Here is a 24,495-nt window from a genome sequence, read left to right as displayed (position 1 = left end):
ACACACACACACACACACACACACACACACGTGCTGCACAGACATATACACTCAGTAATGCATCCCAACATCAGAATTTAAAACGTAAAATCTAGGGAGAAAAATTAAAAAATAACAGTTGCTGATATATCATAATATTTACTCCCCTCTTGTCAGACCAATTATCTAAATTTTTTATATAGAAATAATAGAACATAGAAATAAACACTGACCCCAAAAGCTTTCTCTTTATTTCTGGTTATGTGGTTTTGGATAGATTTCTACCTAAGAATGAAATAGAATCTACCCAACTACAGTGAGCTGAAAGTTATGAATTTTTTCTTTCTCTCCATTTTTATTTAAATTAGAAACAAGATTATTTTACACATCAATCCCAGTTCCCTCTGTCTCCCCTACTCCACTGCCCCCCCCCAAACTAACACCCTACCTATCCCATACCCTTTCTGCTCCCCAGGGAGGGGAGGCCTTCCATAGAGGTCTTCAGAATCTGTCATATCCTTTGGGATAGGGCCAAGCCCACCCTATTGTGTCTAGGCTCAGGGAGTATCCCTCTATGTGGAATGGGCTCCCAAAGTCTATTCCTATTGTAGGGATAAGTACTGATCTACTACAAAAGGCCTCATAGATTTCTGAGGTCTCCTCACTGACACCCATGTTCATGGGGTCAGATCAGTCCCATGCTGTTTCCCCAGCTATCAGTCTGGGAACCAAGAGCTCTCCCTTGTTCAGGTCAGCTGCTTCTGTGGGTTTCACCAGCCTGGTCTTGACCACTTTGCTCATCACTCCTCCTTCTCTGCAACTGGATTCCAGTTCAGTTCAGTGTTCACCTGTGGGTGTCTTCTTCCACTTCCACCAGCTGCTGGGTGAAGGCTATACGATGGCATATAAGTCAGTCATCAATCTCATTACCAGGGGAGGGCATTTAAGGTAACCTCTCTTTTGTTTAGATTGTTAGTTGGTGTCATCATTGTAGATCTACAGATATTTCCTGATCTACAGATATTTCCCTAGTGCCTGAATTCTTTTTAAACCTATAATGGCTCCCTGTATTATGATATCTCTTATCTTGCTCTCCTCTATTCTTCCCCCAACTCAAACTTCCTGCTCCCTCATATCCTCCTCACACCTCCTCTTCTCCCCTTCGCATTCTCCTAGCTCCCTCTTGAAAGTTATGAAATTTTAAAGCTTTTTTGACATTATCTTTTTAAATCCACAATTTATCCCAGTGATGTACTTTTGCCTAGTTTGGTTTTATTACTTTTTTCTTAGCACTTATTCATTGTATCCAGAATTAGGTTTCCGAAGGATGCTTTTATACAAGAATATGATGTACTTTAAACATATCTTCCCCCAAACCCTTTGCTTTTTCTCCCTTCACCCTTCCAATAGTCTTCTTTATTCCACTACACGTTTTGCTTATATTTTCAAATTCAGTGTACAAATGTGGTTTGAATAAAAATGGCATGCTCAGGCTCATATATTTGCATGCTTAGTCATCATGAATGGAACTCTGATAGGATTAGAAGGATCCAGAGACATAGCCTTGTTGGAGGAAGTGAATCACTAGGGGTGTACTTTTGAGGTTTTAAAGCTCATGCCATGCCTCTCTCTGTCTTTAGATCAGGATGTCTTTCTCAGCTATTGATCCAGTGACTGTCTGCATGTTACTATGTTCTCTGCCATGATGGTAACAGATAATGAACTATACCTCTGAAACTGTGAGTAAGTCCCCAATGAAATACAATTAAATGCTTCCTTTTATAAGAATTACCTTGGTCATGTTATCTCTTCACAGCAATAAAACAGTGACCAATACAACACAAATAAGTGTGTGTGTGTGTGTGTGTGTGTGTGTGTGTGTGTGTGTATCTAGGATCTACATGTGAAAGAAAAAAATGTGATATTTCTCTGTCTGAGACTGTTTTAATTTACTTACTATTGTTATCTCCACCTGCATTCATTTTTCTACAATGTGACTTCATTCTCCTTTATGACTGAAACTGGATGCTTTGGTTTTGGGGTTTTTGAATGACAAGAGATTTAATTTAGCTTAGAAGAGATTGAGGTCATTTTAGGTAAAATCAATTATACTGAAATAACTTTTGAAAAAGGATTCTTTTTGTCTTGACTATTTTTGACTATTTTTATTAAAGAGGATAGCTTGATATTCTTCATGATGTTTTGAGAGTTGGAAGCATTATTACATATTGTCCCATTTAGCAAATGTTCCATAAGCACGATTTTTATTAGAGTTAAATCACCATTCTCTTTCAGCTTTCTTCTTAAAAGATTCTTACTCAGTTGTATCCTCTGTGTGCTGAATAAGGTATCTTGTACTTATGACATCTGCTGGTTTCTACATAGCCTAATTATGAAATGAGAATGAAATTTAAATTTTCAGACTTGGTCCTAATTAGGCTATATAAATGAATGTTTCCTGAACTTTCTACTGTTGACTTTCTAGTTTTGAATGTTTTTTTAAACTAAAATAGTTCTATTTCTATTTATGGTGAAGGTATTAAATAAGGTATGTTGACAATATAAATATTAGGTTCTCTTTATTACAGTCTTTTTTGGAGACTCCTGGGAAAATCCTCAGATTCCTGCCCCAGAAATTAAATGAACATGTCCACCAAACTACTTGCTGTATTATCCATTTAACCCCCAGACTGTCAAACATTAATTTTTAGGGTCTCTTGGGAAGTAGTTTATTTAGTCTAAATCTTAGCCACTATTCTCAGCCAGCTGTTTCTTGTCCTATAGTGACTTCCTTATTTATTTCAGCTTAATAGCTTGGTTTGAATTGGGGAAAAAGGTTCTTTAGTTTGAGGTCTTTCTGTCAAGATTTACTCTAGAACCTACATGCAGCAGCTGTTTCACTATGTCCTTGGGGGATGACCATTTTGTTCGTTCTATTGGATACTGAGCCAATTTACTAACAAAAATACTGTGACATTGCAAGACCTAGGGTTTATGAATCAAAAGAAGTGATTTTCATGAATAGTGTCTTCCCATCTGCGGTACTGAATGTAAATATACCTAAAATCATAGTCTTTCCCAGGGACGAGTACACCAATTAGTTATCCAATACCCAATGATCATCCTTGAAAACATGTATTCATATATATATGTAAAATTCACAGGGCAAAAAAGACTCAGTGGAGAATTGTAAAATGCCTCCAAAGAACACAATACATTTATCCTCAAATTATTCTTCAAAATGCAAAAGGGATGAACAGCTCCATGTTGCTGTTATAAGATCAGTATTATCTGTATTACTAGTATACCAGTATTTGATCTTTACACCACTGTATGTGTGTATGTATGTATCTATCTATATATATGTGTGTGATTGCATATGTGTGTGTGTTTGTGTGTGTGTGTGTGTGTGTGAGAGAGAGAGAGAGAGAGAGAGAGAGAGAGAGAGAGAAACAACAACTATTAAAGAAAAGAAGCCATTAATTTGAAAGAGAGCAAGGGGAGGTACATTTGAAAGTTTGGAGGGAGGAAACAGAAGGAGAAATGATTGTAATCTCAAAACATAAAAGGAAAAATTAGTATTCTATAGCTCAGATTCTCATTTGTTGTTGTCATCTGCCTACCTACTAATATATGCATTTTGAATTACTTTCTTGACTAAATGTTTATCTTTGCCTCCTTGAAACAATCCAGCTTGTTGTATTTCAAAAGCCAACAACCTCTGCATCCTGTTTGAAAAAGAGGATTAGTGAAAATTAAACGCTATATGTTGTTTATTGTGATGTGGCAAATTAACTTAGTTATTTTTAGATCTTAGTGTCCTCATCACTAGACATAGAATATATTACCTTTAAAGTCAGTACATGACAGTGGAGTTCGTTCACCCTTTACTTTATTAATGGAAAAAATACCTAACAATCTTCCACAGACTCAGGGCATTATCATAAGGCTCTTGATGTCATTTGGGATTTCAAAGATAATTTTTTTGTAATTCACTAAGACATAAATTGAGTGTCTCCAAGTTCTGTCATTAAAGTGTGAGATGGTGAAGAATTGAGGTGAATGTTGGAGAAAATGCTTCCCAGTCAGACAAATTATTTTGAAGAAAGGACTAAAAGCAGGAAAGACATTGCCTTATTGGAAGAATAAGAAGAGAGCCAACATGACCATAGTGCAGATATAGAGAATAGTACAAGAGTTAACCAAGAGCCATCTGTCCCATCTTTGACTTTTGATAATATCAAGGAGCTTATATCATTTTCAGTGTGGGGCAAGAAGTCATTGAAAAGTTCCAACTAATGAAGTATCATGTAGGCTGGTGGATTGACTCAGCTGGTAATAGCATTTGTTGAATAAGCACGAGAATCTGAGTTTTAATTCCTAGGATCAAGATAAAAGTTAACCGTGGCTATGTCTAACTGTAACCTCAGTACTGGGTCAGAGTTGAGAGCAGAGACAAAGCCTGGGAACTCTGTAGCTAACTAGCCTAACCAAAAGTACAATGAAAGACCCTGTCTCAAAGGAATAAGTTATAGAGTGACAGGGTAGGACACATGTAGTCAATTTTTTTCTTTGGGCTACCAGCTCACAAATAATGACACAGTGACTTATTAGTTATGAAAGCTTGACCTTAGCTTAGGTTTGTCCCACTAGTTCTTATAATTTAAATTAACCTGCTTATATTAATATATGTTCTATCATGCAGTTGTCCCACTAGTTCTTATAACTTAAATTAACCTGCTTATATTAATCTATGTTCTATCATGAGGTGTTACTTATCTTCCATCTTGCACATCCTATTTCCTCTCAGTGTTTCCTCACTTCTCCTGTGCACCTAGGTTCATCTCCTCTTTCTCACTTGCTCTCTCTCTCTGCCCAGAAGTTTCTCATCTACCTCCTGCCTAACTATTGGCCATCCAGCTTTTTATTACACAAATCACAGCAATAAACTCTCACACAGTGTGTAAATATCCCACAACAGACATACACTTTGGTCTCTGAGTGCACAGACACATATTCTCAGACACACACACATCACATCTCCCACATAAATGCATACACAAATAAAAAGTATCTTGACCCAGTATTGATTCATTTCAACTTTATTGGAGGTTTATATCCAATATTTAGTCTCTGATGTATACTGTACTGTCTTAAAATATAGTAACTTGTAAACATTCTTTTGAAAATAAAGCAATTATGATAATAAATAATAAATCTGAAGCATGGGAGGCCATATCTTTGGATTTCCTGGAGTATTCCAGTCTCAAGAGTTTTAGTTCAATTGAGCATTAGTAATTAAAAGCAAGCAGAAGTACCAATGCTCTAGAGCAGTGGTTCTCGGCCTATGGGCCATGACCGCAAGAAACCCTTTCACAGGGATTGCCTAAGACCAGTGGAAAACAATGATATTTACATCATGATTCATAAAGGTAGCAAAATTGTAGCCATATATGGGTTAGCAAGAAAAATAATTTTATGCTTGGAGGTCACCACAATATGAGAACCTCTATTAAGGGGTCACAGCATCAGGAAGGTTGAGAACCACTGCTCTAGAGTCACCAGAAATTGGTCACAGTTTGAAGGGTGTTGAGGATGACTCATAGATTTTGACTTAATGAGTTGTGGCTTGAATTAGCATTTGTTAAAATGGTAAAGAGAGAAAGGTAGATTTATAGAATGACCAAGGCCTTGAGTCATAATGCAATATGTTTGGTATGACTGGGATAAGTTGGCTGACAAGAAAAACAAGTTATCAATTATATACCTAAAACTAGTAATTAGAAAATTTGGTATGGTGAAACGCAATTAATGCAGATCAAAATGGAGTCAGAGCAAGTTTGATGAGCAGATGTTTATTAGGAAAGCACTCACTCGATGGACTCAGTCCTGTACAACCAGGCAGGTCAGGGAACAGAGAGAGCTGCATGTGTGCGACCCTCATATATAAAGTCTTGATACGTCACTCTGACCATGCCCAATTGTGCACGGTCTGTGTCACCTGTGATAGCCTCCAAGTAGGCGTGGCCAGCATTTCCCCTACAATTTGGGATGGAGATATAAATTTGAGCATTATGTATAAGATATTTCTATATAAGTTTTATGTAAATACTTAGGAAAGAGAGGCAGAACCCAGACCTTAGGGAATTAACATTCAGAGGTCTGGTAGAGATGGAATGACCAGCAAAGGAACTAGAATATAGTCCAATGAATGGGGAGAGATAGGGAATAGGACTAGAAAAGCAATGTCATGGAAACAGTGAACTGAATAATAAACATCTATTTGTGTTTTTAATTTGTATTTAAGAATGTAAAAACATTGACAGTTTTGTATGGTTTCATGTAATATACAGTTGATTTGAAAAGTTGACTTTTACATATATGGTTTGGGGGAATGAATGTTTTTTCACAATCATAATGCCCTCCCTTCTTGAGTTCTCTTTGTATGTTTAGTTTGCTATATTTCTTTCACTAAATATTTATTATCTTTAGTTTTGTTTTAAAGCCAAGGGAAGCTCCTGAAAAATTTCATCTGATTAGGTTCTGTTTCAGTTGATTTTAAATAGTAGAGCCATGTCTTTCTTCACCTACAGCTCTTTGATCAGTGTGCCATTCATCACAGGAATTCAGTGGTTTCTATGACACAGTTTCATTCCTCAGCCTGAGTCACAAATCCAGAGTATTTTAAATATTGTCATAGAATATTAGTTTAAGATATGTTACATTCATTTATGCTGTGGAATATTTGTTTAATGAATCAAAGATGTGTTGCATTCTTTTCTGTTGCATTGTTTAACTTTAAAAGCTGTGTTTCTTTGCCTGCCCTAAACACCTGATTGGTCTAATAAAGAGATGAATGGCCAATAGCTAGTCGGGAGAGGGATAGGCAGGGCTGCCAGGAAGAGAGAATAATGGGAGGAGAAATCTGGGCTCAAAAGAGGAGGGTGGAATGAGAAAAATGAGAGAGGAGGATTCCAGGGGCCAGCCACTCAGCCACACAGCTAGCCACAGAGTAAGAAGAAAAGAAATATATATATATATATATATTATATATATATATATATACATATATATATATATATATATATGCAAAAAGCCCAGAGGCAAGCATAGTTAAAGAGAAATGGGATAATTTAAGATAGAAAGCTAGCTAGGATCAAACCAAACTAAGGCTAGGCATCCATAAGAAAGAATAACTCTCTGTGTATTTATCTGGGAGTTGGGTGGTGAGCCCACAAAGAGTGAAAAAATCAAACAAAAACCCCTAAAATTATTTATTATGGCCATTTAATGTTCACCATTTAAGTTATGTGACATCATCACTTTACCTGCCATTGCTTTTGTTATCCAAGGTATAGCTTTTGCTATCAAGCATACAAATATTTTGAACTTCAGAGACAATGCTGGTTTTGCTTTGGTGCCAGTGTAGAACCTGGATATGGAATTCAGAATCCTAACTATTTGCTGTATCAGTAGAATGTTCCTATGGTCTTCGAAGGCTTCTGTTTCTTTCATCTCCCCACCCCATTATTTAAAAATAACCTGATTAAACTGGATTTTTTTATTGAGCGTTCCTTTAGTTATTTATCTACTGTATTTCTAGCAATGATTTAATACTTAGAATGTGCTTGATTTGTTCATTTAAATTATGTTCCATAGAATTTGTATACTACATATTGGCCAGAGTCTGAGGCCAGTGATAATGTATTTTTTAATTTTCAGAAATTAAATGACCCCATGTTCCAAACTTGGGAGAGTTTAAAAATTTTTAAGTTTTAAGTTTCTTTGAAAATTCAAGGTATTTTACCAAATTGGCTTAGCATTCCTTCAGAGCACTGATTATCTAATTCTTAGCAGCAACTGCTCCCTTTTAGCTTGGAGTCTGGTACCTAGCTAATTCTTTCATGATTCTAAACAATTTCAAGTTCTGCACACTCCTTATATTCACAATCTCTCACAATGATCCAAGTTGGGAATGTTCCATGAGAAAATGCAATGCAAGGAAACTCTGTCCAGGTGTGTAGCAAAATTGGCCAGTCTCATTCCCTTTGTTCTTCCCCTACCTCTCATCTTTCCTCTCAATCCCTTGCTCCCCCTATTATTCCCTCATTTCCTCCTGTCTTCTTTTCTCTTCCTCTCTTTTTCTGAGACTGCTTTTGTAATTGTTGAAAGCATTATCTACAAGGACTAGACAAATTAAGGGACCAGGATTTAGCTGTCTTTAGTTAAGATTTCTATAAATGTTTCCTACCAGTGTTTCAATCCTAGGGATACATGGGAGATGTCTGTGGCAGCCTTAAAAATAAATACCCATTCCTAGATTCGCTCTAGAAAAATTACATTAATATCTGTGGGGAAGAGAGCTCTGTGTGTGTGCATGCATTGGGCAGGTCTACTCTTGTGCATGAGTGTGTCTGTGAATGTGTGCATGTGTACACATGTGTGCATGCACATGTGTGTGCATGCATGTGTGTGTGCACGTTTTAAACTATATGTTTTAATATTTGGTTAGAGACAAGAAATGCTGACATATAAACTGTAGACCTGACACGAAAGAATGATGTCATCAGGCTAGGCAAACCTTGAAGTTCTGGGAAGTCATTTGTGGCTAGCTTTATATCCTGGTATAGTATCAGTAAAACCATGTTTATGTATTGTTCCTGGAATAGCCTCCTTCCTCAGAAGCTGGGATGCCCATCTGGCTGGGATTTCCACCACAGTGGGTAACACTGATGTTCTTCCAGCACAGGCCATTTAGTCATTGCTGTCTTTATGGTCTTGTAAGGGTATGGAGTGGGACAGGAATGGGAAGAAACCTAAATGAGGTGCTGAGAACCAATTAAAATAAACAAAGAAACAAACACAATGGGAGAGATGCAGAGAGATGTGGAGAGATGGGGTACCGGTATTTTCCTAAAAGATGGTGATTCATCTAACATGGAAAAGGGTCATTTCAGTATCTTTGCTTTTTAAGAAGAATAGAAGATGATATGATGGCACATTCCTTCAATCTCAATGCTTAGAAGACATGGGAAGAAAGAAGCACAGGGTTAAAGGCTAGCCTGGACTACAGAGTAAAACTCTGTCTCAAACCAAATTGAAAAGAAAGAAGAATCAGGCCAACCCAAAAAAGATGACTGAGGAAGGAGCTTAAGAAAAACTGGTAAGCTAATGAAGACAAACCTATAAAATGCAGCTGCTTCGGATTTGAAGTGTTTGTTTCCATCCAAGTGTTCCCATTTGGCTTACTTTGATCTGGAACATTTAAAAACTGACTTTTCTTTGAGAGTGTAGTTAAAAAATTAAAAGACCAAGGGAAAACCCAAAGCAATGCCAAACTGATCATTGTTTCCAAAGTTTCCATAGATCAATTATCTTTTTACAAATGACCCATAATAACAGGGGGAGAGGAAGCACTTTAAACAATAGCTACCCGATGACATTCTCTTTGTCTCCTTTCCCAGTAACATTACAATAGGCTTTGAATCCAAGCCTAATGTGGAATTGAAAAATTGCAGACTTACTGTTTATGATGAACTCAACCCAGCTGGAGCATTCAATGAACAATGGCAGGAAGGTTTGGTGAAGCCAATCTGGCCTGCTGTGGTACTGCCACAAGGGAGCGTTAGGTTTTAAAGTACACAGCCTAATGTCTCTCTGCAGCTGGGTGTCATTGACTAATGAAAATATATTGGCACACTTCTCACGGTTATTGTTCCATGTAACTGCAACTCTTAGTTGGGGATTTGCAAGCAGGCTATGATTGAAAGCAATATGACTATGCTTGGTTATTAAAATATTCCAAATACAGCCTGCCCTATTTATTGGAGACAAAGTTTGACAAGATTATGTTGATTCAAGGAGCAGATAATGAAACATCCCTGTACATAGGCACTGCCAATGTCAACTGGGCAAAATTACAGTTCTTAAATATTTATATAGGAAAATGAAATGCAACTATTAATACTTCCAGGAAGTGATATGGCATGAGAGGGCAAACAGACATGAAGAATAGGATTCTGGGCTACTTTTAACAGCCCAATTTATCTTCTTTATAAAATGACTGCATGTCTCATTTATGGGAAATCCTTAAAGAATAAAAAAAAAAAAGCATAAATACGTCTAAACCAGCAAAACGAGGCCTGTTTAAACAAAAGTCTCTAAAACCCTGGTGACTCAATTAATGTTTAAGAAAAGCTTCATTTTTACAAGGGCTATTTCTTTTGTGTTGATTTTTAAGCTCTAGCCAATTTATTGATTTAGTCATCTAAAAAACATGCTTCATTAACTTGGATAATGGTATTTTGTTTTCAGTTTGCTTTTATATAGTTTGCTGGAGAAATCTCTCAATGCAAGCAAAAGTTAATGTCCAAACAGGCAGTACCCTATGAAGCTACATAAAGCAATAAGCCAGACACATACCAAATGATCAGAAGGTCTGCATTTAAACTCAAGGTTTGCCTTTAGGTGGAATTGTGCAAATGCCACTTTCTCATCTCAGGCCCACTTTCCTCATTTCCTGTTATGTTTACTTCCTGTATTTCAGGTTTGGATTTGATAACGTATTTATTTTTCTCTAAATAGTCTAGAAATGCAATATGGCATTTAACAAAATTCTTAAGCTGGGTTTTGCATAAAGTTGGTATCTACTCACACAAGGAAGACTCAGAATAGCAAGAATGTCCCAGGAAGCTCAGGCCTTCAGAGGACAGATCTCTTGTTTTCTTGTCTCTTCCCTTTTTATTCTTTCCTCATGCTATCCCTGAGTTTTCATGCTTTCTGCTCTTCATCTTTTCTGGTCTCTCCTTTCTCTGGCTTAATCGCATCCCTCTCTGCCCCTTAGCCACCTCTGTCTGAGGTGGGCAGTTACGGAAGTGCTTTTTGTAATCTTAAAAGTCGTTGTCCCTGACCTTGAGTTTTAGGTTGATTGAGCAAAGTCAATTTTAGTTTTCTTAAAACACTGCGTTGAAGATAAAATGAAAATCACTCAACTCAGATTTGGAAGTCCTCACAAAGCTCTTAAAAGCATCGCCTTCAGGATGAAATGCTTTGAACTTCAGGATCATAAATATATTTTTATAAACCAATAAATTTGCTTATTTGCTGAGTTAATTTAGAATGAATTGCACTAGGCTTTAAATTGAAGTATTTGTTTTATTTTATTTTATTAGTTCAAATTAGGAACAAGCTTGCTTCAGATGTCAATCCCTTCTCCCTCTCCCTCTCCTCCCCCCAGCATCCCACCTGCCCCTAGCCACCCCCCTCCACTCCCCAGGCAGGGTAAGGCCCTCAAAAGGGGCTCCCCAAAGTCTACCACATCATCCTGGGCCAGGCCTAGACCCTTCCCCATGTGTCCAGGTAAAATTGGAAGTTTTTTATTTCTTTCCTTCTTTCCATTCTCTAACAGTCACTTTCTCCCATATTCCTCCTCTGTCTTCTCCCTTCCGTTGCCTCTTTTTCATAGACCTTAATCTAGTTTATTAGTTGCTGATTTCTTTTAAGTTAAATTAAGTAGCAGCCAGAAATGTATAGGCGGTGGAAAGAATAACATAGTTTTTTAAGCACTGTAGCTTCTAAACTTTGGCTTAAGAACAGAAATTTGATTTAGTTATATTGGGGATACAAGGAGAATTATTAAAAACTGATAACCACCTGGGCAATGGTGATGCACACCTTCAATCCCAGCACTCAGGATGCAGAGGCAGGCAGATCTCTGAGTTCAAGGCCAGTCTGGTCTACAAATCAAGTACTGGGGCAGCCAAGGCTAGACAGAGAAACTCTGTCTCAAAAAACCAAAACCCAAACAACCCCCCCAAACCCAAAAAAAACAAACAAAAACCTGTTAAACACTTGCAACTACTTTCCACAGATAATCAAGTATTCCTCAGTACTTTGTAAAAAATGATGCTGAAACTGATTTGTCATTTATAACATCCAATTAAAATAATTCTGAAAAAGGTATTTTTTCTTTTTAATCAATGGTCTCAACAGGTGTTGCATATGGTACTCAGAAAATAAATTTATATTAATGAAAGGTAGCTTTTGTCAATTCCCAAGTATTGATGTTACAAAAAATCTGACTCAGGAGAAAAAAAATAGTTCTAGTGTTAAAATGAGTAAAACCACTGATAATAATAAGAGAAGTCTGGACTTAGAAAGTGGACACTTAGTTTCATGTGTGTAACTACACAGTAATCAACTCAGTGGCCTGGAGAAAATCATTTAAAATTTTGGGGGTTCAGGGACTGAAGAGATGGCTCATTGGTTAAGAGCACTTGTTAGTGCTTAGAGGACCTAGGTTTGGTTTCCAGCACTGATATGGTGGCTTGCAACTGTCTGTGACTCTCGATCTTTGAGATCTGACACCTCTTCTGACCTCCTCTGTAGGCATCAGGCACCTGTGTGGTACAGACACATATGCAAGGAAAACACCCATATACATAACATTGAAGGGGTAAAGAGGAAGGCTCCAGCAGAGAGGATGAATCTCCCTGGGAAGGAAAAATAGTACAGATTGTGTACATGGAGTAGAGGCATGTGGGGACAGAAATGGAAGGGATTAAGTGTGCAGGGAAATGGAATGGAGAGAGAGAGTGTGGGGAGAAATGCCTGGAATTGGGGGGCATTTGGGGTTTGCTGTGGAAACTTACTGCAATGGAAACTTCCTGGAATCTCTAAGGGTGATCCTAGTGAGGACTCCAATAAAGGAACTGGAGTCTGAACCTGTCATCCTCTGTAACCAGGCAAAGCTTCCAGTGGTAGAACTGGGACATCAATCCAACCACAAAATATTCGACCTACCATCTGTCCTGACCAAAATCTATGCTGGGGTAATGGTGATGCAGAACTTGTGGGAATGTCCAACCACAAGTCTAACTTGAGTCCCTCACCTTGAGACGGAGCCCATGCCTGACACTGCATAGATGGCTAGCACCAAGAGGCTGAATAATCTACAGACCTACAGGGGAACAAAAATAACTGGCCAAAAAAATCAATGAAATGTTTCTGCATAATATTCTGCTATATTTACCAATTCATTGCCTTGTCCAGTCATCATCAGAGAGGCTTCCTCTGGCAGCAGATGGGAGCAGATACAGAGAAGCACAGCCAGATGTTATCCAGAGAGAGAGACTAAATTGGAATTTTCCATCAGATAGCTCCCCTAGGGAGTCAACAAATACCACTGAAGAGCCGGCAGAAAGATTGTAACAATCAGAGGGGGTGGAGGATATCAGGAGAACATAGGCCACTGGGGTTCACATGTACTCCCAGGCAGTGATGTGGCATATACATTGTGGTGATTACCTTGGTGTTTTTCTGGGACTCCTAATTGTGAAAGTGAGTGTGTACTTGACTATTTTGTCTGCTCTTAGGACTTTTTTCCTCCTGTTGGGTTGCCTTGTCCAGCCTTGGCATGAAGAGTTTTGCCTTGTTCTAGTGTATTTTGTTTTGTAAAGTTTGGTTGCTGTCTCTTGGAGGCCTGCTCTATTCTGGAAGGAGACAGAGGGGCAGTGGTTCTGGAGGAGTTGGGAGGTTGGGGGGATGGGAGGACTAAAGGGAAAGGAAACTGGTCAGGATGTATGAGAGAAGAATCTATTTTCTAGTAAAGAAAACAACTAAAAGATAGTCTAAAAACTTGTGAGGGCCAGTTCAAATCAGAGATCTGAGAGAGAATTGTTAGTATTATTACAATTTTTAAAATAAAAAACCAAATGAAACAGAATGACTTATATGAACCTATACTCCCAGGACACAGCTGAATATTTAAAAAGGAACTGTCAGTATAGAATGTCCATACCAGGTGATGGACATGAAGGAACACACTTTGTCTTAGACATGTCTCATGTAGCACATAGCACTAAGCTGTTATTTCTTTATCTCAGTTCAAAAATTACAGAGGTCACTATGCGCCAATATTGGAAACTTAGGAACATTTAAGGTTTCCTCTGTAAAGTTTACTCTATTCCTACCCATTATGACCTTCACACTGACTTCCATAGATGCTGAATATACATGATGAAGTTTTCACATCTAACTTTTGTAAATCACTATAATCCCTCTACAAAATTCAGCCTTTGTGAAACATATTCCTGAGCAAGCCTGAGCAAAACATAGCCTCAACTATCTATTCTCATTACTTTCTTTGCTCACTAAGGACATTAATTATTCAATTCCTGCTTTATTTAAATTACTAGATACTTTATATGGCATTCTAGACATATTAGAACCTTATATACAAAATCTTAGACTACTGAGGGACTTCTGAGCAGGAAGGAAACTTTGCTGTTAAAAGTTATAACTCTAAATTTAAATGTGTGAATCTCAAGGCTTAGCTCTGTAGTTACTACCCATGTTTCCCTAGGCAAGTTATTGGACTTCAAGTTCACACAATACAGTATGGGACTAAGGAGTTCTAAGTCTACAATAAGATTTTCCTTAATTGATGAATCAATTAGCCGAACAGTCATTTTCTTAAGTAGTAATATTCTCAAAGGATCCATTGGCCCAACTTACCAAATATGTCTACCTACCAACATTTGTATCCTCATTAAATCTAAAGCTGGCTGAGATTAATATTGAAGGAGATGATCCTAACATCTTCAGAAGACTTCTATAAAGCTTTGCATAAAAATTTTCATTCTGTCTCCCTGACAGCATCTTGAGGGATATTCAATTTGTTGCAAACTAAGACTGGTAGAGTAGCTGTATATTTTACAAATGCATTTAGTAAGAAGAAAATTTCCTTTTATAAAACATTTTGGAAGTGCAAATGAGATTCTTTTCCATTTTCATTGAATTCTTTTGGATATTTTGGCATGCCATTTTGTCTTTTACTTACCATTTTTAGGACTTCTTCATTAAAATTTCAAGCAGTGAATCAGCTTCTATTTGGAGAGCCAGATATTTGGCAAATTGATTTGCAACACACTGAGCTGCTTCTATTAAATTCAACAAATATTTTTTGAGTGCCTGTGATATGGCAGCCTTGGCTCTGATCATACCATGAGAACAAGACAGACAGGATCCTGGTTTCTCATTTTCCATTCCAGTAGAGGAGATCAACAATAAACAAGAGGTGACACTGCTATGAAGAAAATAAAACAGGATGTCAGAATAGGCAGGGTTGTAGAGCTGGGGCAGGAGATTGCCATGTTAGAGAAAGCTTCTAGGGAATAAGGATGCTGAGCTGTGGGGATTGACTTTGTTGGGATTGAGTAATTCTGAGGCACTGGGCTGTGAAATATTGATGGAATGATAGGAGAACCACAAAGCAGTGGCCAAAGACAATAGTCACTTATTGTGCTATTGTGGTTAAGGTTTGCCCAAAATTAATGTATCTGCTTTCATTGTGGTGTGCTGCATTTACCATAATATCATTGATATAAACACAAGCTATTTGTCAACATATTTTCCTCCTTTTGCCATATGAATGATAAATGTTGCCTATATTAAAAAGAACAGAAGCCTATGAAGAAAAGTATAGGTACAGTGATCCCCACCTATCTTCAAGTTCATTTTTGCAGTTTTGCTTTCCAATGGTCAACCAGAGAAACCCCATCCAAATGACTTTTCTTCTACAGGTTGTTTTAGTAATAATCATTCTATTATAATGCTAGATATTGCTATCTTTCTACTGTCCTTATAGTATAAATGAAACAGTATCATAGATGTGTATATAAAGGTAAAAGAAACAATATGTATAGAAGGTTTTGAACTGTTCATGGTTTCAATGGAGGTCTTAGAACACACTCTTCAGTATATAATGGTTGATTGAAATTTAAATAAAATAATTCTTCTGGAAATCCTTGACAAAATATTTCCAGAATACATTTTCATCCATAAAGTTTCAAACTGCTGTAGTAGCATTTGTGCTTGATTAACGAGGTCATTTACTTCAAAGCCTGCTTCAAGCCATGACATCTTTGAAGACAATATATCTTAAAGAACCTTCGGGAAAAGCCTTTCTGAATTGTTTCATTTAGAAAAATCCTTGTGCTAATCATTACTATAACAGAAGCATCAAAGGATAGCAATTCTATATGATTAACATAGGCAAAAGTTTTTGAGTGCTATATAATATATATTCCAATTCCTATAGGATGAAATGAAAAACAAAATATGAGAAACACATCATATACTTATTTTGACAATATGGTGGAGGCCAAACAAGACTAATATGTTATTTAATTTTTTTGTTTATTTTGTTATTTAAATTTTAGATATAAATATGCAATAAAATATTATCATATCTATTCACTACTTTGCTACTCAAACTCTCCCCATATCCACCAATATGCCTGCTTCTAACCTCCCTTCTCTGATAACCCACTAAGCCCAGTTAGTATTGCCCATATGTTCATGGGTATACTGCTATCCAATGGAACATGGATAACCTCCTTGTGACTACATCTTCAAAAGAGAATGACCCCCACACACTCAACAACTGTTAACTTCTGATAGCTCCTCAGTTAGTGGGGCCTGGAAACCATTTACCCTATCTATGCTCCATTTGGCTGGCTTGATCTTGTGTATGTCTGTGCAGGTAATCACAGCTGCTGTGAGGTCATGAATACAGTAGCCCTGTTATGACCACAAGACAGCATTTGACGGCACTTTTCTCCTCCCTCTAGGTTTTACATTCTTTCCTACTCCCCTGATATTCTTCCATAAGCCTTGATTGTGGTGGAAGTGGTTGGGAATGTTATTTTTAAGGCTGAGCACTTAAATTTCTTGTTTTTAGCACTCTGACCAATTATGCATCTCTCTACTGACTGCTATCTGCATCTAAGAGATGCCTCTCTGACCAATGATGGGAACAGGCCACGTCTATGGATATAATATAAATATTTAGATAGCAATTTGACCATTTAGTAAGGTAACAATAGGGTCTATGACCACCCAATTGGGTTTTGATCAGGATTATAATACCAAACATGAACTTTCTTCCTGTGGAGCAAGCCTCAACTCCAATCAGGAAATGACTAATTACCTCATAATAGTTGTACCACTATTGAACGAGTAGGCACATTTTGTTTAGCAGGGTAGCATCCCATCATAGTGTCTAAGGCTGGGCAAGACAACTGTATCTTCTTTCCAAGCAGCCTACATATTACCTTCCAACACCATGAAAGCAAACCGTCGGGGAGGAAATTTTCAGGTCTGGTTGAATTTCTCTATGTCCTGCAGCCAAAATGTGTGATGTCTTCAGCAATAGAGATGTACTGTATAATTATAATTAGAGTTGGTAACCAAGGACAGTGACAAAGCCTGTGTTGGTTTAGAGACTTCTTGGGTTTCCTTGACCAATAACACATGGAAAGGTATCCTGCATCTTGCACTCCAATTTTCATTTAATAAATCTGAGAGTAACTTTGCCTGCTTATGAAGAGTAATTCCATTTGAGCCTTTTTTGAACTCACTCCTGCCTAATCCTTTAACCTTAAATATCCCCAATCTTCTATCATTTTTCATGTGTTATATATACCTACATTTACTTTTATTTTAAAGTTGGGTTGTGAGATAGCAGGATTCCACATGACTTTTCATACCCTCTCCCTTTCAGCTAACCCTCCCTTTACTTCATTACTCCCATTTCTTTCATACTCCCCTGCCTTTCACTGCTTAAGCCTTCTACCCCAGTGCTCTTCCTCACTACTTTTTTAAAACTCATAATTATTACCCCTCCCTAATGTGTCTCCTACAAGAAGACCCCTATTTTGGGTTTCCTGACTTTCACTTCTGCTCCAAGATAAACATGTGAGACTAATGATTGCAGGTTGGGATCTGCAATAGAAAGAACATAGGGGGTTGTGTTTCTGGGCCTGAGTTTCCTCACTGAGTATAATTTTTCAAGTTCCATCTATTTAGCTGCAAATCTTACTCTATGTTTTTTTTATAATTAAGTAATAATCTATTATGTGTATGTACCACATTTTAATTTTTAAGTAAACTTTTAGGATATTAATTAATTTGCACTTTCTATTTCTTCCCCCCAACACCTCCCATGCAACCCCATGCTTTCCCTCAAATTCACTGCCTTTTTCTTTAATTATTGTTACACACAATATATAAACACAAGCTGCTCAGTACATCCAATATTACTTGTATGTATGCCTTCAGGATGACCATTTGTTTTTGGATAACCAATTGATGTCCTTTTCCCTAAGGAAGGCTGTTTCTCCAGCTCTCAGTTGTATTTGGTTGCCTGTTGTTCTGCCTGTGGTTGAGACCTCATGAGGTTTCCCCCTTTCCCATTAGGATGTCTGTTGGTGTCATTTTATTCAGCTCACATTTGGGCAACCATGTTGGTGAGACTTTATTGGTGTATGTTCTTATTTTATGGGAGATATGCTCTCATAGCAAATTTCTTGTTTCTCTGGTTCTTGCAATCTTTCCACCCATTCTCGCTCTTCTAAAATGATCCCTGAGACATTAGGCCCAGGATTTGTGTTGTAGATGTATCAATTTGGACAGTTTCCACAACTCTGCATTTTGATTTGTGTGGGTTTTCCGTAATGATATCCATTTGTTGCAAGGTGAAGGTTCTTTGATGAGGGTTGTGAGTGTACTTATCTGTGGGCATAAAGACAAATATTTAGAATGTAGTTAGGGATTATGCTGGTTTAGTAAAGTGGTAGTTGTAAGTTCTCCTGCAAGATCTACATTTATGCTAGCCCCAGGTTCTTGGCTAGATTTCCAGAACAAGGCATAATTTCCCTCTTGTTGGGAGGGCCTTAAATCCAATTAGACAGCTGTTAGTTCTCATCAAATTATGTGAGTTAGGACTGAATACTTAGAGTTATTGTGAAATGCTGGTCATTGTGGTCATAGGCATCATAGAAGAATAGAAATAGTGGTTACCTACCAATGACAGTTTATGCTGGAGATGATGTGGAGAAAGGGGAACACTCCTCCACTGCTGGTGGGAGTGCCAACTTGTACAGCCACTTTGGAAATCAGTATGGCGACTCCTCAGGAAAATGGGAATCAGTCCACCACAAGATCCAGCAATTCCTCTCTTAGGCATATACCCAAAAGAACTACATTCCTACAACAAGAACATCTGTTCAACAATATTCATCGCAGCATTATTTGTAATAGGCAGAACCTGGAAGAAACGTAGATGCCCCTCAATGGAAGAATGGATAGAGAAAATGTGGTACATTTACACAATGGAATACTACTCAGCAGAAAAAAACAATGGAATCTTGAAATTTGCAGGAAAATGGATGGAACTAGAAGAAACCATTCTGAGCAAGGTAACCCAAACACAAAAAGACAAACATGGTATGTACTCACTCATATGTGGATTTTAGACATAGAGTAAAGGATTACCAGCCTACAATCCACACCACTGGAGAAACTAGCAAACAAGGAGCACAAGATCTCCTGAACAAATTGGGGGTATGGGAGGAGGGGGGAGGAAGCTAAGAGAATGAGAAGGTGAGATGAGGAGGGGTGAGGAGGACATGAGGGAGCCAAAGGTTTGAATTGGGGGAAGAATAGAAGAAAACAAGAAAGGAGATACCATAATAGAAGGAGACATTTTATGTTTAAAGGGAAATCAGGCACTAGGGAACGGTCTGGAGATCTACAAAGATGACACCAGTTAACAATCTAAGCAACAGAGGAGAGCCTACCTTAAATGTCCTCCCCTGATAATGAGATTGATGACTGTCTTAAATGCCATCCTATAGCCTTCATCCAGCATCTGGTGGAAGTAGAAGCAGACACCACAACTAATCACTGTACTGAACTGGAATCCAGTTGCAGAAAATGAGGACTGATGAGCAAAGGGGTCCAGACTAGGCTGGTGAAACCCACAGAAACAGCTAACCATAACAAGGGAGACCTCTTGGTTCCCAGACTGATAGCTGGGAAACCAGAATGGGACTGATCCGGATCCCAGGTTTCAGTGAGGAGACCTTGAAAATCTATGGGACCTCCTGTAGTAGTTCAGTACTTATCCCTAACATAGGTGTCGACTTTGGGAGCCCATTCCACATAGAGGGATGCTCCCTGAGCCAAGAAACATGGGGTTGGGCCTAGGCCCTATCCCAAAGGATATGATAGACTCTGATGACCCCCTATGGAAGGCCTCACACTACCTGGGGAGCAGAAAGGGTATGTGTGTGATAGGTAGGGTTTTAGTTGGGGGAATGGTAGGGGAAGGGGGGAGGGAGAGGGAACTGGGATTGGCATGCAAAATAATCTTGTTTCTAATTCAAATTAAAAAAATCTGAAAAAAAATAGTGGTTACCTTCCTCCTTTGAAAACTTCCAAGGTATTTTCTGGTACCATGGAAGCTAGTTCTTAGGGAGGAGGTTTTCAGATCAGATCCAGCTCAGGTCCTCTGGGTCCTGTGTGTAAAGTGCATGATGTCTTCAACAATAAGAACTTACCATCCACTTCTGGGAGTTAACCAAGGGCAACAACAATGGTCTGTATGATGTCTTGAGAGGCTCTTGAACAACCGTGACCAACAATTTATAATGGAGCTTCTCATGCCTTGTGTTGGCATTTTTGTTAAATAGTATATGGCTCTTGTGTGGAGTATTGTCAGCCTGGATGGAAAAGTTTCATTTAAGCTATGTATCTATATGTATACACATACTTAGATGTTTTATAGGTATTTGGGGTACTATTCCTTATGACTTCTTCAGATATCCTTACAGTGATTTTTATCCCCCTCCCTTTTCCTTCTCTGTTTATTCCTCTCACCTAATTAAAGTATCTCCATATTTCCCATTGCCCCCTTCAGGTCACATGTGCACTGCTAGTCCCCTGTCTCCATAATGGTCCCATTTTACTTCACTGGTCTCTGCATTTATTTCAAGAAGTATGTACTCATATATGAAGATTTGGAGCTAGAAGTCTCAGATGACAGCAAATGTGTGATACTGTTTCTTTAAGTTTGAGTTACCTCATTCAATATAATCTTTCTTGTTCCATACATTTATCTGCAAATTTCATTTTTCTTTTCATCTATAGTACTCTGTAGTTTACATATGCTACATTTTTATAATCCATTCATCAGTTTAAGGGGACTTAAGTTTTTTTATTTCCTAGTTGTAGGCCCTCCTCCCCATATGTGGAGTGGGATCCCAAAGTCCATTTGTGTACTAGGGATAAATACTGATCCACTACCAGAGGACCCATAGATTGCACAGACCTCCAAACTGACATCTTGTTCAGGGTGTCTGGAACAGGGGGAGGGTCTAGGCCCTACTCCTAATTATATGACAGACTGTGAAGATCCCCCATGGAAGGCCTCACCCTCCCTTGGGAGCAGAAAGGGGTTGAGATAGGGGGTGGGGGGTTAGGGGAGGAGGGGAGGGAGAGGGAACTGGGATTGACATGTTAAAGAAGCTTGTTTCTAATTTAAAGTTGGTCTAATTATGATTATAAAAATAAAAAATATACAAATGAAAAAATTTTAAATCAAGTATGATGATACTTCCCACAATATTAATTTTGTTCAGGATAACTTTGCCCATCTTTGGCTTCTTGTATTTCCATATACATTTTTGGATTATTTTCCTATGTCTGTGAGGAGTGGCATTGGAATTTTGATTGGTATTGCATTGAATCTATAGATTCCTTTTTGTAGAAATGCATTTCTGCAATATTAATTCTTCTAATCCACAAGCATGAGAGGTCTTTCCATTTTCTAGTGTCTTCCTCAATTTTTTCAGTGTTTAAAATTTTCATTGTAGAGTTCTTTCATTTTATTTAGTTAGATTTATTCATAGGTGCTTTAATACTTTTTCATGACTATTGTAAATGGGATTTTTTCTGTGATTCTTTTCAGTCTGCTTGCCCTTGGTATATAGGAAGATTGAGTGGTATGTGCGTGTGTGTGTGTGTGTGTGTGTGTGTGTGTGTGTGTGTGTGTGTGTGTGTGTGTGTTAATTGTATGTTATCTCAACTTTGCTGAAATAATTTATTAGCACTAAGAGATTTGGGATGGAGTCTTTAGAGTCACATGCAAACAACTGTATCTTGTGCAAATGAGGGTATCATGACTGCTTCTTTTCCTATTTAGATCTCTTTTATTTCCTTCTCTTATTGTCTTATTGATGTAGCTAAGACTTGAATGGAAGTGGAGAGAGTGGACACCCATGCCTTGTTCCTGATGTTAGTAGAAACTCTTTGATTTCTGCTTCATTTAGAGTGATGTTGGCCATAAATTTGTTGTATATTGCCTTTATTATTTTGAGGTATGGATTCTCCATCCCTTAACTCTTATGACTTATATAGGAACGTATGTATTGAGTTGATCATGTGATTATTCTTTTGAATCTATTTGTGTAATGGATAATGTTTATTGATTTGTGTATTTTTAAATATCCCTGTATGTCTGGAATGAAACCAACTTGATTATGATGAATTTTTTATATTAACATGAACTCAATTTGCCAGTATTTTTATTGAGAATTTTTTCATCTACATTTTTTCTCTTTACATTCTTTTTTGTTTACTATGGAGGTTGGTATGTGATTTTATTTTTGGTTTGAGTATTGTGGTAATACTGACTTCATAAAAAGAGCTTAAGAGAATTACTTCCTTTTCTTTTAAATGAACTATTTTGGATAGTATTGGTATTATTATTCTTGGAAGTTCTGCTAGAATTCTGCAGTGAATCCATCTGGTCCCAGGCTTTTATTAGTTGGCAGAAAAATAAAATTTGTGAAGAGACTTTCAATTATTGTTTCAATCTTGTTCCTGGTTATAGATAGATTTGCTTAAATTAATTGTTTCATGTTTGTTTAATTTTGTTATGCTGTATGCATGTAGTTTTTGTTCATTTCTTTTCAATTTTCCAATTTTATGGAATATAGGTTTTTACAGTATGTCTTTACTATTTTCTTAATTTTGTTGATATATGTTATAATGTCTACCCTTTAAATTCTTATTTTAGTAATTTGTGTATTCTCTCCTTTTATTTAGCAACAGGTTTATAAATCTTTTCAAAGAACTAAGTATTGCTTTTGTTGTTGGTGTTGTTTCTATTTGATTAATTTCTTCCCTGATTTTGATTATTTCTTTCTATCTACTATTTGGGTTTGGTTTGCCTGTGTCCACATCTCCCCACCAATGGACTTTAAGTCAACCATTACATTATTAATGTGGTTAAGAAAACTGCAGAAATTTGGTATCAGGTTCTGGCAGCCCCTTTCCAAGAGCTGGATGGGCTTCGAAATTTGGGGCAACTGGTTGGGGCCTGGTGATTCCTACCTTTCAGCATAAGGAGCTGGGCGAAGGTCAGATTCTGGGGAAGAATGTTTGGGTGTTAAAGCTAGACAGACAGCGAAGTTTGTATCTGTTCTTAAAAATATTGTAATTTAGTATTCAAGTAAATCCCAAGAACACCAAAAAGAGTTGCATGGAAGTTTTCATATGCGGCATTAATCAATTGTATTGGAGAGAGAGGTCAGCCCTACAAGAGTCTTTGAGGGGTTTCAACACCACAGCCTATAAACTTTAAATTCAGTGGGTCAGAAACTTTCTTGTGCAACTGTGTTACTAGTTCTTCTTGTATCTATGGGTTATACTATCCTGAAAGCTGCCAAAAAATACATGGTCAAATGTTTTCTAAGTAATTCTGATGCATGTACAGCAAACCAGACTTATACTTAGAAACTGTCTATATGTTAAAAGAAAAGAACACAAACAAGTGAGTTCTAGAATTGCTCGTAATCTATGTTCATAGTTGATTGCTGGGTGTCCCTGAGTAAATATTGCTGGTACTAGTGGTAAGAGACGACAAATAGAGAAGGCTGTGAAATTCGCAGCCCCACTTCAACACAGCAACATTGCTTTTAATTTGAGATTTATTTTTTTTATTTTAGTGTATGCGCATTTTGTCTGTATGTCTGTCTATGTACAAAGTATGAGAGGAATGCTGTTTTCTGTCTCAGTTGGTAATTTTTAAAAGTTGAAACATGTTGCTCTTGTCCTTAGCAACAGTAAAGTTACTTATCCCCATATATGTAAAGGATAGATTTTAAATGTTGTAGAATAGTGTGAAGAGAACTTTGACAGAAGAGAGGAATCTCAGGCTACATTTGTTCCATTCCCATTCCTATACTACCATTTACAAAGCCTTCATTTTTGGTGTGAAGGTCTGAGAATGAATCTAAGGTCTTGACAAGATGAGTGTTCAGATGGATAGATTCACATTTTCATGTGTTAAGGGAATCGTTTCATTCTTGTTAGTTGTCAGTTAATGATAAATATTAATAGGAGACTTTTGGTGGCTGGGGACAAGCAGGGCAGTTGTTATAGCTGTTTGGTGGAGGGTGAAGTTTGGAACTCTGGCCTTTCTGAGAAAGAATTGGCAAATAGTTTCTCTGGCCTTAGCAACAGTTATGCTTTTCCTGACCATGTTATTATTTTTTTTCTTCATAGGTTCGGTATAACTTGAAATTATATCCATTTTCTATATCAGTATTTTGAAAGATTAGAGCCTTAAATGTTGGTATACCTCTGTCATAAATGTCATTGAGTTTCAAC

General features: G+C 37.5%; 1 long non-coding RNA gene across 3 annotated transcripts in view; it reads left to right on the top strand.

The window, feature by feature from the left end:
• Positions 1-1,581: 1,581 nt before the first annotated feature.
• LOC107978163 overlaps positions 1,582-24,495 on the top strand; it is a 236,107-nt gene continuing 213,193 nt past the window's right edge. For all 3 annotated transcript variants that reach the window (XR_004771440.1, XR_003488343.2, XR_003488342.2), the window contains exon 1: positions 1,582-1,718. This is a non-coding gene — a long non-coding RNA (uncharacterized LOC107978163). The remainder of the gene's footprint in view (positions 1,719-24,495) is intronic.

This window comes from Cricetulus griseus, chromosome X, assembly GCF_003668045.3.
Source record: "Cricetulus griseus strain 17A/GY chromosome X, alternate assembly CriGri-PICRH-1.0, whole genome shotgun sequence".
Classification (NCBI taxonomy): Eukaryota; Metazoa; Chordata; class Mammalia; order Rodentia; family Cricetidae; genus Cricetulus; species Cricetulus griseus.
Note: the sequence above shows the minus strand (reverse complement) of the source record. Positions and strands in the feature narration are given on the sequence as shown.